This window comes from Ambystoma mexicanum, chromosome 6p (genome assembly GCF_040938575.1).
Source record: "Ambystoma mexicanum isolate Mex_15411 chromosome 6p, UKY_AmexF1_1, whole genome shotgun sequence".
Taxonomy (NCBI): domain Eukaryota; kingdom Metazoa; phylum Chordata; class Amphibia; order Caudata; family Ambystomatidae; genus Ambystoma; species Ambystoma mexicanum.
This window is the reverse complement of record NC_090935.1, coordinates 1043367095-1043380124: the sequence shown is the minus strand read 5'-3', so window position 1 is coordinate 1043380124 and position 13030 is coordinate 1043367095.

The window sequence follows — 13030 nt, the reverse complement described above, 5'->3', positions numbered from 1 at the left end:
ACACAGTAAGACGTGCGATTAAATACAGACTATCTCTACGCATATGTGCTTCTTTTTTTAATTAACCCATATAGCTTCTAATCACGCATCTCTGCACATTTGCATTTTGCATGTCCTCTGCCTGCTTGTTTGACAGAAGGGCACTATATTCTGGGGTTAGGCGTTCGTGGACGGAAGGGGGAGGGCCTAGGCTAATAGGTCAAGAGATACTATTAATAATGTGTTATCTGTCAAGTGTTTTCCAATACTGTGCTTTTCTTCTGCGGGATCGATACAAGAGAAAGCAGCACCTGGTTAATTATAGATGCCAGCCTGCATTTTGGTTCACACGGCCTTCAGGGGTCAGGGAGAACAGAAATGTCAAGCCAGCGGGAAAAGCCCACACCCTGGCGTGTTTTTCCAGCAATTAAATGCTAGGAAAGTAGCGCGTCCAGGGCGCCGAATGGCCACCCCGCGTGCTGCTGCGTGACTGCCCCAAAGTCCCCAACCCACTCTGCTTTACAGCTGTTAGAACTAGAAGCCTCGTGCTCCCTCCCATGAGGTTGCACTTACACAAGAGCAGTGGTGGAAATGGAAAAAATGTGGTGGGGGATACCACAAGTGCGGGTGGGGGAGGAGTTGGGGGAAGAGGAGGTGTGGTCTAGAGGGGGCGGGGTCGGTAGTGGCCATCCGATCAGATAAATACTTTAAAAAAAAAAAAAAAAAAAGAGCCCACAAAGGCAACATTACCTTTTACCACGGGCCAGGGCTTCAATCTGAGGCGGGGCCCTGTGGGGCCCAATAATCTCCCTTGCCAGCCCAGGCCACTACAAGATGATTTTTTTCCGAAGCCTGAAGCTCTCGCTCGTGTGTGAAAGCTTCAGGCTCCAGAGAAAAATGCCTTTCAGCCATAATGGTGGCGCCGCACCTGCGAGGCATACCTTTAAGCAGGAGATGCCCGTGGGCCGGTGCCACCATTGTGGAGAGAAACGATAGCCGCTGGAAGCTGAGGCCGTTTTCCTGAACCAGTGTTGCCAGGTCGGAAGCAAAAAATAAGCTGAATGCCCTTCAAAAACAAGCCCAAAACAAGCTGACTCCCATCCAAATAAGCGGAAAAAACAAGCGTGCACCTAAAAAGTTGTGGAAAGGTCTCAAAAGTAAGAAACATAACACAACAAGAAAAACATACATAGACAGAACACTGACATAGGCCCTCATTACGACCCTGGCGGAAATCGCGGTGCAAAATGCACCATGGAGCACGGCGGAAAGCTGCCGATAGCGCCATGGGGGTTGGCGGATTTTCCACCCCATTCCGACCTTGGCGGGGCGGTAAATCCCCATTCCCCATTTTACCCTTCCCCATTCCCATTTTTGCCCCATAGGGTATAATGGGAGTGGGGAAGGCGTTAATTACGCCACCTCAAAATACGGTGGCGTAATTAACGACAAGGTCCCGTAGCGCCATGGATTTCTCCGCCCGGAAAAACCAGGCGGAAAACGCTCCATGGCGCTACGGAAACTCGTAGTAGGGCGGACGGGTCCGCCGCGAATAACGCTGGCGTAAACCCACTCCGCCAGGGTCGTAATGAGGCCCATAGTGTGTTAGAACAACAATATTTTATTGCATGGTGACTAGAAGTCCCAGATTGCAAAATAATACGGCCCTGAAATATTTGTATTTATTGTTTTATATAGCGCCTTATTCCAAGGCGCTATATAATATTGTAACATGGCCAATTGGAAGCTGAAAAGAAACATGGCCTTCCTGAATACATCTTTCTGAGAAAATGTTGTATATAGATTCGAATAATCCTCTAACCCAGTCTTGCAAAAAAAAGTTTTTAAAAAATAAATAAATAAAGGATGTTAGTGGATAATGCGTCAGCACTGGGGATATCACCAGGATAATATTGCTATAGAGTGACGCTTGCTAAACTAAACCAATCCCCTTCTTTACATCTTTACATGTCAGTGTGTCTGCCTGCATGACAAAACTTTTAAAGTGCGTTTTTTTTGCATATGTTTAGGCATTTGGCATTGATGGGCCACCTGGTGGGCAAGTAACGATCCCATCAGTGCCAAACACTTAAGCATATTCAAAATACAGTTCGCACCCGAGAGCAAGACAAAGCAGCAATTGCCTTCAAATGCTGCCAGCAGCCCAGTGCAGGACGCTCTGTGCGACGTGTAATGGGCTTAACAGCAATATAAACAAGCCCAATTACACGCGCACAGACGGTCCAACAAGCGGACCAAAACCGCGACAAGCGACCTCCAAATATTATAAGCGACTTTGGGCAAAAACAAGCCCAAAGTCGCTTATAATAAGCGGACCTGGCAACACCGTGAGTTTCAGTCTTCAGGAAAACGGCCTCAGCTTCCAGCAGCCTCACCCCTTCAGCCTTAATGGCGACGCTGCCCCTCCCCAGCTGCCGAGGGGAAGCACCACCATTAAGGCTGAATAGGCGAGGCGCTGTCCCCTGCCAGGCAACCCAATAGAAAATAAATGCAGAGATCAACACCCTCTCCCCTCGGGAGAGGGTGTTGATCACTACAAAAGGCTGCCTGACAGGGGTGCCAGTAGCCCATTGAGCCGGGGCTCTTCAGGGGGGCGTGGCCTAATGGGCCAGCAGGACGCCCTCAGTTAGGCCAGGCCCCCTTGATGAGCCCTGGCTCATTTTGTTGTGCCAAAAAAAAAAACGCCCGCGAGGGCAGCATTGCCTTTTACGCGGCTCTGGCATGTAAAGCACAATGCTCGCTACATGTAGAACTGATTCCTTTCAGTTGTACATGTAGTGAGCATTGTGCATTACACATCAGTGCCAGAGCTGCGGTAAACGGCAATGCTGCCGGCGCTGACGCTTTTTTTTTTCTTCTTTCTTTTTTCCAGCGCGGTTCAGGGGCTTGGGCGTTGACTCTGGCCGGATCCCGAGATCCGGCTACACATCTGGTGTCGGATCTCGGATCCGCCGAGAGCCGGCCCAATGACCAGCACTGCACAAGAGCCCTGTTTAAGATGCTAATGAGATGTAACGGGATACACCAATATACCTAACAGATGAATTAGCTGTGTTGAACTATGTTTTTTTTTTTTAAATGTGGCAAATAGTTGCACACATGTTGGTATTTGATTGCACTGTATATAAAACACGTGCCTGCGAAGTCGGCCATTTGTCTCCGTGCTGTGGTGGGTGGTGTTTTCCTATTGCTGGTAGATGGTTGGGCCAGTTCACTGTGCATGTGTCACTCCTGTAGCCAATTATCACCGACACGCCACAATGCTATTATGGGTATGGCCAACAGCACTCATTTGTATCTCCTGCCTAGACTCATGCTGCCCGCCATGTCACTCATTATCATCACTCCTTAAGCGGCCAGCAGCCACAGAAATCACAGAAATGATTGAGGGCAAGCGGTGGTGGAAATTGAAAAAATGTGGCAGGGGATGCCACAACACAAGGGCCGGGGTGGGGGAGGAGTTGGGGTAGTGGGCGGTGCGCAGGGAGCGTGGTCTAGAAGTGGCGGGGCTCGTAGTGGACATCCAGCAATACTTAAAATAAAAAATAAAAAGGTGCCTGTGACGGCAGCATTGCCTTTTACCACCGGCTTTGGCACTGGTGTGTAATGCACAATGCTCGCTACATGTACACATGAAAGGAATCGGTTGTACATGTAGCGAGCATTGTGCATTAAACAGCAGTGTCAAAGCCGGCGGTAAAAGGCAATGCTGCCGTGGCGGGCTGTTTTCTTTCTTCGGCTGACTCTGGCCGGATCCCAAGATCCGGCTACACATCTGGCGCCGGATCTCAGATCCGCCGAGAGCCGGCCCAATGACCAGCACTGAAGGCAAGCACCTCAGGCCCAATAAACATCTGTTACACTCCATGGTGGGCGGCAGTCCAATTACAGAGTGAAATGATATGTCCACAAACTCCGAAAGCAGGGTTTCTGGTAGAAACCTTTCTTTGGGAAGACAAACTTATTTTTCTCTCTGGACCATTCAATAACAGTGTTTTGAGGGGAGATCTCTCATTGAGGCTCGTCCATATGGCTCTCCCACTTGCGGCCCTCCCCTTCGAGCCTGATTGGAGGAATGACTACAATGCCCTGGCAGCAGAAAGGGACACCATTTGGGAAGCTAGTTGACAAGAAGATGGATGTATCTATAGCAGGTCTTATGTCAGCAGCAAGAAGGGTTGCAATGCCCTGCATGTGATTCCTGTGCAGCTGGGGTCATGCTTATTGTCCCTCTTCGGGACCCCAGAGCCTGGTAAGTAACTTCCAACAAATGAAGTTGATGATTGTCATATTTGGTTCATTTCCAATATGTGCAGTATTTATATTTTAAGTAAGGTCGATGGCTACTTCTTTACCCATGTGCTTTTTCACGAATTGTAATGCCCCCCACACCCAAAGAAACCTTCAAATGCTCATATTAGTAATCAAATCCCTAAATCGTGTGCATGGATTATTGCACATAGGGCTTAAATCATACATGTTAGTTTTCAGCAATTGACCTTGTGATGAACACTAACATGATGCTGACATAGAGGATCTATGTTTAAATGGTTCCTCTATGAGTTATTGCACTGTACGCCAGGATTCTCAAGGGCTCGATAAAGTGGCTTCCCTTAGAGGTTTCATTTGAATGGCGAAGAGGCATTAGGCAGAGAGAGAGTAGTGTCTGTTGAAAGCTGGTCCTCATGTGGTCCTCATTCCTGCACTTATCAGACCTACCCTGTCTGCTGCCTTAAACCTAGCACTTCCAAATTGCTGGCTGCACTACCACTGTTTGTTCCCTTTTTTATTTATGTATTGTTAGTTATCTGTTTCTCCTCTGCTTCGCCCTTTCCACTTCTCCCCCCTTCCATGCACTTTTCCCCTCCCCCCTCTCCCATGGACTTGCGCGTTCTCAATGTCACTGGGCCGAGTAAGATCGCTGTTTTGTTCTCCCCTGTTCCCCTCCCTTGCCTTGTCGCGCTCTGGAACACTTGTGTACACTTGTGCCTGCAACAGAATGACGAGTTCTACAACAAGTCAACCATGTCCAGGAGTTTTACGCCGGATATTTCTAAAAGCCATTTGCGATTCATCAAATTATTAAAGGAAGTGCCTGTACCTTCTAGCATGTTGGCTTCGTTTTTCACAAACACATGTTCTCTCAATCAGGTTTGGCATTGGCATCAAGGGCATCTGTACTTGCCACCTAGGGATGTGGGTGATTGATCCCCAGCTGCGAAACATACAGGTGCTCTGCAGGGCGGAGTCAAGTGAGTAACACTCATTAGGCACCCAGCGCCCCAGAGCTGATTCCACATGACAGACTCTGGGATATATGTTGGACTCCCCCCAATATATGCAGGCCTGCATATGGGCCTTGTTTCCTTTGTGGCATTCTCCCGCCTATCTTGTTGAGGAAGATGTTCTAGCACGTTCTTGTGATGATTTCAGAACAGTTGTCCAGCATCTTGTCAGATTGCATCTCATTAGCATGATATCCGATTGGTGAGGGTCCCCAGGTTCTCAATGTCCCTACTAAAGGTTGTACTATGCTCAATTGCACACCTTGTGTTATGTGTCCACACTGTCAAAAGGTATTAGGTGAAAAAAACGAACCAGAAAAAGATCGATTTAGAAAGGCCGCTATGTGACTTCACGGAGCAGACTTTCTAAATAGAACTGTCAGCCCCTGCGCTGCATACAAGTGCACGCAGGGGCTGACAGGCACGGCGAGACTGAGAGGACGAGCTGTGGGAGTCGGAGGTAAGTGTCTGTGTGTGTGAGCGTGTGTGTGAGTGCTTGTGTGTGCACGTGACTGTGACAAAACGTGTGTATGTGGAGGAGGGGTTTGTGGGAGCAGCAGGGAGCAGAGGGGGGCTTTTGGGGGTGGGGTATGAAACCCACACGAATACTAAACCAAAACAGCAGTGACGTCCCTTTCCTGTTTTCTGAGGGCTGCACAAAATCGACCGAAATAAATCGATCTTTTTGATATGCGAACTTCAGAAAACGGGAAAATGGCATAGAACAGTTCGAACACATCACACCACATTTTCATTCACTCCACTGGCTCCTAAATTAGGGGACAGGCATTTTAACACAGTGGTATGGTTTAGGAAGACTTTGATTTCGACCAACCTTCTTATCTAGCAAGTAAACTGCCAGGAGCTAAAGACCGTGTAGAAATCTGCAGGCCCTTAGTCTGGCGACCCCAGATGTAAGGAGAAGCAGAATATTGAAGTTATCTTTCACCAGAGCTGAGTGGGCACCGCACATGTGACCCTTTTTTTATCAAAGAATTATTATTTTTTGTGTAAGGTTTTGATTTTGCCCATTTTAAAGAGTCAACAGGAATTGTGTAAGTTGTTGGTTTTAAGCATTTCTTATAATGTGTGGAGCTATGTTTGCACATCAGCGGTTTGGTTTGTGTGAAAGTAATAGTCTCATAGCAGAGGGTGAAATGGCTACTATTTAGCACTGGTCCAAAATGTGCCATACTCCTATCCATGCTAAAGGTGGTCTTTCCATCTATCATTTTCAGCGCTGTGTTGGATTATGTGTGTATACTATATTTTATTCAAATTGCACCCACCAGATAGGACTGCATATTAGTTTATTAGGAAAGGCGATACCATTGCATGGCTCCTGTTTAGCAAGTATATCCACAAGTATATCCACACCCACTCCACTTTCCACCCAACCCGAGACTAGGTGATCTGCTCTTCCCTGCGGTTTGCTCTCCGGGTGTCTTGTAGATCCTTTGCTACCAAATATCACGCCCTCACCCGGCTCCATTCTTAGCTCCCTGCACTCTGATATTGATCCCTTGTGATCTGCTTCCCTCTCTGACTTGTAAAGCACTCAGTTGCTTCCTGGAGCTAAGTCCATACTCAATAAATAATATAATAATGATATTAATAATATTAATAATAATTATAATAATAATAATGATTTCAAAATCCTAATGTGGTATTGCCCTTGTGATCTTTTTCAGAAGTATGTTTCTTCTCATAACATAAAATAAGGCAAAATACCAAAACAACCTCAAAGTTCAGATTTGTGAATGCTTAGCGAGCTACATCGTTTCCTTGTAATAATGTCCCCTCAAAAATATCGCCATGCAAAAATGTCGCCGAAAAATGGCCGTTTTTTGTGGGGACATTATTGCATGGAACATGCGGGGTACACCCCCGCAACCCCTAAAACCTTTTTTTCTTAGGTTTTTATTTTTTTTTTGTTTTTTTTGCTGCCCCTGTTCCTATATATGTGGTCACCCATATAATATTGCCATGACCTTTTCCCGGCGATATTATATACGGCGACCATATATATGGGGATAATATTACCTGAGACTGCTACATCGACCTACATTATGCAATTAATTCCTTTGGAAGTATCTTTAAAGAGAATACATTTTAAAGTCTTAAAGGCTTCCCATATACAATGAAAAATGTGTTTCTTTTCTTTTAATGCAATTAGTAAAGATTTTCTTTTTAAAACATTTCCACCAATACTATTAATGTGATTTTTAGGTCCGTGAAAATGGCTTTTACAATTAAAAACTCAAGTGAGCAACTTCCACCCTTGAGTTACTAAATTAGCCATTAATCTGGAAAGATCAAACAGTGGTTAAATCCTTCTTGGATGTTCATTTCAAGGCGAGAAAAGGCTAAATCAAGAACCACAATGTGAAAGAGTCATGTAGAGTGTGATGGGAGCACGTGGGTTTCTTGCTGGCCCCCTTTGTTGGCTTTTTTGTATTGTATTGTATTTAGATAGCGAGCCAATCCCAAAGGCATCCGGGCGAATTGTGTGCATTTGCATTGTGTGCATTTGGCACCAATGCATTTATGTGGTATTGAAATGTCCATAACTGATGTAACCAATTGTTGCCTACCCCGAGATGTGATATGATCGTGCAAGTGGATCTTTTGAAACACCAAGACTAGAGGGTCACTCAGATGCTGAGTACCAGTCAGGCCTCAGACCAATGGGTATGCTGGTTTTGAACGGTTACAAATGCTCTGCTATCAAATTTCTAGTGACCAAGTGCTGTTTTGGTGGAACAAGACAAATCGTAGAGTGTGTCACTGTCCTGCCAATTCTTTAAAATCATCAGTTTATTCTCATGTATGAATTATTATGGAAGTGCTGTCCTGCAGCCACTGGACAGAAAAAGCGCTTAGACACTATGCTTTTTACCTTTTGTGATTTTAATGTCTGCCATCTGACTCTAGACCTCACCAAAACAAATGTCACAAAATGTGTAAGCATGATAAACTTGAAACTGCATAGTTTCAAGTGATTGGGTTGGTTTCATCAGGTGGTACATGAACAATTACACAGTGCACCTGCTTAATATTTTCTGTTCGTTTTTCAGCTCTGATAACTCAAGCTTAATAGCCATAGACTGCCATTATAGGGTAAAGGAGGTTTTAGCTCAATAAAAAAAAGTGTCAAATGCTCAGTTTTCCTGTAGAGTTAAATGTGGATCGAAATAATAATAAAGTTAAACATGACTAACACACACTTTTGAACAATTTAGCACATTGCTTTCCGCAGAAATGTTACACATTTTCTAACGTCAAAGCAGTCAGGTCGTTTAGGGCAAAATGATCATGAAAAGAAAAGAAGCATCACATTTCGAGGCAATTGTTTGTTCTGAAATAATTCTTATTAGCACATGGAAAATGCTATTGACTTCCCCTAAGCCAGTCAGAGCACTGTTCCTATTGTTCACTGATAAAGTATGAAGCATAACATTTAAGGGACTGAAACGTATACACCAAGCCAATTAAGATAGGCATTTGTTTAAATATCTGATCCCCGTGATCTTCAGTCTATTCATGGAGCCGCTGGGAACCCTGCTAGCCACACATAACATGCACATCGACCAATACGCTGACGACACACAGACATACCTCAAGCTTGTCTCCATCAAGGACATCCATATGCCAAACCTGCCTCTCGCTAATCCAGTGTTGGATGTCCAGTGCATGCTTGAAGCTCAACCCCTCCAGACTGAATTCCTACTCCTCACCAACAACATCAAACACCCATACGTACAGAACTGGCTATAAACCATGAACTCTGAGGGCTTCACAGACAAGCTCACTTCCTGTGCCATGTCCCTTGGGTTCTACATTAATAAACACCTCTGCTTTAAGACACACACCGTTAGGAAAACCGAGTCAACTTGGTATCAGCTCTCCCTCCTACAGAAATCCAAGCCCTTCCTCCCTCTGGACAGCTTGAAAACCACTGTTCAAGAACTGGTCCTATCCTACCTGGACGGGAGCAATGAACTCCTTGAAGGACTCCCGTCACCCTCCCTTGTGCCCTGAGAAGTGTCCTACACATGGCCGCACCCTCATCAAGGGTCTACGCAGATATAACCACATCACCCCGGCCCTCATCGACTTTCACTGGCTCCCACGGCATGCATGAATAATAATAAATAATAATTTTGCATTTATATAGCGCTACAAACCCTCGAGCGTTGCTTATTATTACCCACGGTGTGTGGTGCTCATTTATCGACCTCGGAAGGATGAAAGGCTGAGTTTGGCCTGCCAGGATTCGAACCTGCGTTCGCAAGTTCTGCACGGATGTCAAAGCGAGCGCTCTACTCACTGTGCCACTTGACCGGCTAATTAATATATGAATCACCTTCAAATCTTGCTGCATCATCTATAAGACAGTCGCCCTCCAGTCACCCAGCTACATCGCTGAGAAACTCTGCAGCTACGGCGGACAGCATACCACCAGAAGCCAGGACACATGCAGGCTTGAAATTTACAGCTGCAAAAAGGAAAGGACCAGTAGAGAAGCCTTCTCTGCCTATGCCCCAAGACTATGGAATCTACTCCCTATCGACATCAGACTCATCCAAATGCTCCTATAATTCAGAAAACAACTCAAGACCCACCTCTTCAAGAAGTCTCTCCTCCTTAACACCTAGGCCATCATGCTTCCCCTCACAACACCTAAGTCGCTAGTTGGCGCACGCCCCTCACCTCCCCGCTACCCAGTACAGCTGTACCCCTCCTCTGTGCCCCTCTGTATCCTACCCCAGCTGTATATCTTTTCTGTTGTTAACACTGAAAAGTGGTCCGTTAAGCATCTGTAATATTGTACACCTCTGTAAAGCGCTCTGTTCGGTATCTGCATTGGTGTATAGCTCTGTAAAGCGATACGTTGATTCTCGAAGCTAGGTCCGAGCTCAATAAATATAATAATAATAATAATTATTATTATTATTATTATACTGTAATGAAAGAGTTTGTGTCATAAAAGATGAGAATTGGAACTAAGAGGGCATTTTGTTTTATCTGTTTAGGATAGATTTTACAGTGCATGTTGTTGAGGCGATATGCCCCGAGGTGGCGGGCACACCCTGTGACTAACGACCGCCACCCAAGTTAAGGGTCCAAGCGCAGAGATGGTCCCTTAACGAGGGTGGCAGCCATTACCCACAGGATAGGCCCAACCAGTGAGGGGGCATATCGCCATTATCACCCGTGTATCATGCTACGCTGGTGCTCATGGTGTTAAAAGGTTAAAAAGAAAAAAGGAAAGCATTTTCTTTCCATGTATTCACAGAGAGAAAATACTCTACCAACATGGCCGCCATCGAATAGGAAGGTGGGGCACCGTATTGAACCCCTCTTTCATTTCCATGGCAGGCGGAGTGGGGTCGGGAGCAGCAGCAGCTGCGGCCGCGAGCCCCGCTTCGGGAGCAAAAAGGTAAGTGGGAGTCGGTGGACAGATTTCAAATTCATTATTATTATGTTTGTCTCCTGCAATGCAATATTTGTATGTAAAGTAGGCATGTCTGCAGCAATCCTGTTTCATTGGTTCTTTGCTTACCAGAGTGGTTGCATCCTCAGATATCTGGAGTCCTCTATGAATGGTTTATATGAGTCCATTTTCAAATAGTATTCTTAATTGGCCAGTTCAAGTGAAGTGCAAGATTTTTGGCACACATATTTAAAATGACACTGGACAATTTTAAGTTGTAACCTCAACACAAGAGTAGCTACCATGGCCCGTCATTTCATTGGTTCTTTGCTTACCAGAGTGGTTGCATCCTCAGATATCTGGAGTCCTCTATGAATGGTTTATATGAGTCCATTTTCAAATAGTATTCTTAATTGGCCAGTTCAAGTGAAGTGCAAGATTTTTGGCACACATATTTAAAATGACACTGGACAATTTTAAGTTGTAACCTCAACACAAGAGTAGCTAACATGGCCCGTCAATATAGGGGAAGACCATGAAATGACCTTCAGTGGGAAATATGAGAGCACTAAAGCAACATAGGCTGCTATGCCTCAAGGCCGAAACATGTCTGGGGTTGCTTGGTTGTCTGTGCAGAGCGGACCTGGCCTAGCAGTTCGGGTTGGGCTGCTACCATTGGTGGCGGCAGCTTACTGATTTGCACATGGCTGGACCCCTTTTACAATGGCGCAGACGGGCTAAAAAACGGTGGTGTAGAAGGTTGCCCAGAGCAATTGTCAGTGGTTCAGATTCATTCGAAACTTTCCACCCATCACTTTTGTGGTCACTGTTATGCCTCACAGCAGTAGTGAATGTCGGTGAGCCTCTAAACTCTGCTTTCCAACAACCGGGTCACCTAACAATCTATGTCTAGTCTACGGCTGTGTGTGCCAATTAGGACATATGTGGTGGGAAAAAGGCTTATCGGGCACCCATGGGTGCAATGCAGAATGTCCTTTTCTGCATACACAAGGTGGTGCTGGACTGGATGGTCACAGGATTCCTCAAGAGCACCTTGTTTTAAGAGCTCTATGAATGCTCAACGAGGCTCTGTTGACGCAGTGCAGAGGCAAGGACAGGCAGTGAGGTGATTGACATGTTCTCTTACTTTCTTTAGATTCCTGCTCGTACCTCTGCAAATATAAAGGGCATAGAAGCAGTGCCACAGGGAGGACAACGACGGATCTGTGTTAAGGAAATTGACTGAAATCCTCATTGTTTTTGCATGCAAATATGTGTGTATGAAGTTATTTGTGTGTGGGTGTGTGAGTGTGTACGTGTGTGTGTAATATTTCGAGAGAGCGACTTATTGTGCATGAGCACATGTGGATGGCTAAGCGCATGGAATGTGTGTGTCTGTGCATGTGTTTTAAGAGAACACAAATTACACAACATTTGGATGGGAAGTAATGAAGATCAGGTAACTCCATGCGTGCCAGGTAGAGAGAGCATTTGTGTGTGTTCTCACGCACGTGTGTGTGTTGTGTGTGTTGCGTTGAGGTTGGGCTTAATGTGAACATTTTTGTGGTGGAGGAAATGTGGCAAGGAAAATGGCAATCTTCCACGGGCAATTTGAAAGGAGTCAGTGGAATGAGAAAATATTCTGGGAAGCAAGATCCCAGTACAGATAAGACATGCCCCTCTATCTTAAACACCGCCAAGGACCTGCAGACCTGACTCTTGAAAGAACATCTTGCTGATTGATGATGACTCTTTTCATTCTCATTTCTCACCCTCTGGATGTCGTCCTCTACCCTTACCTCACAACCCATTAGAGCTCCTCTACTACCCCTTTTCCCTATGAGTAACCCCTTGGGCATTCCTCTATGGAGAGAACTATGATGCCTATAATTTATGTTTGCAATTTATAAATCCCATGCGTACATGCATATGGGAAAGAAGAAGGTGCAAAGGGCAATCTTTTGGAGGCAGAAATTAATAAATCTTCTCTGGGCAATGTGCCATGGGACCATTTTCTGGGGGCAATCTTAAAGACAAGAGTAGGACAGGATAATCTACTCAGGGTAATAAGTAAGAGCCAATGAAGGCAATGTAAAGTGGCCAGAGTTAATATTTTGGGGAATGTGAAAGGTGCCATGGGGCAATAATCTGGAGGTGATTGGAAAGCGGCACCTGGCAGCAAGAATGGGGGCACTCAAGGCATTAATCTCAGTACAATTTGAAGTGACAAGATGCAAACCTATGTGTGCCAATATGCAAGTGAGCAGCAGCGAGGTAAATCTGCTGGGGCAATGTGCAATGCTGCTTA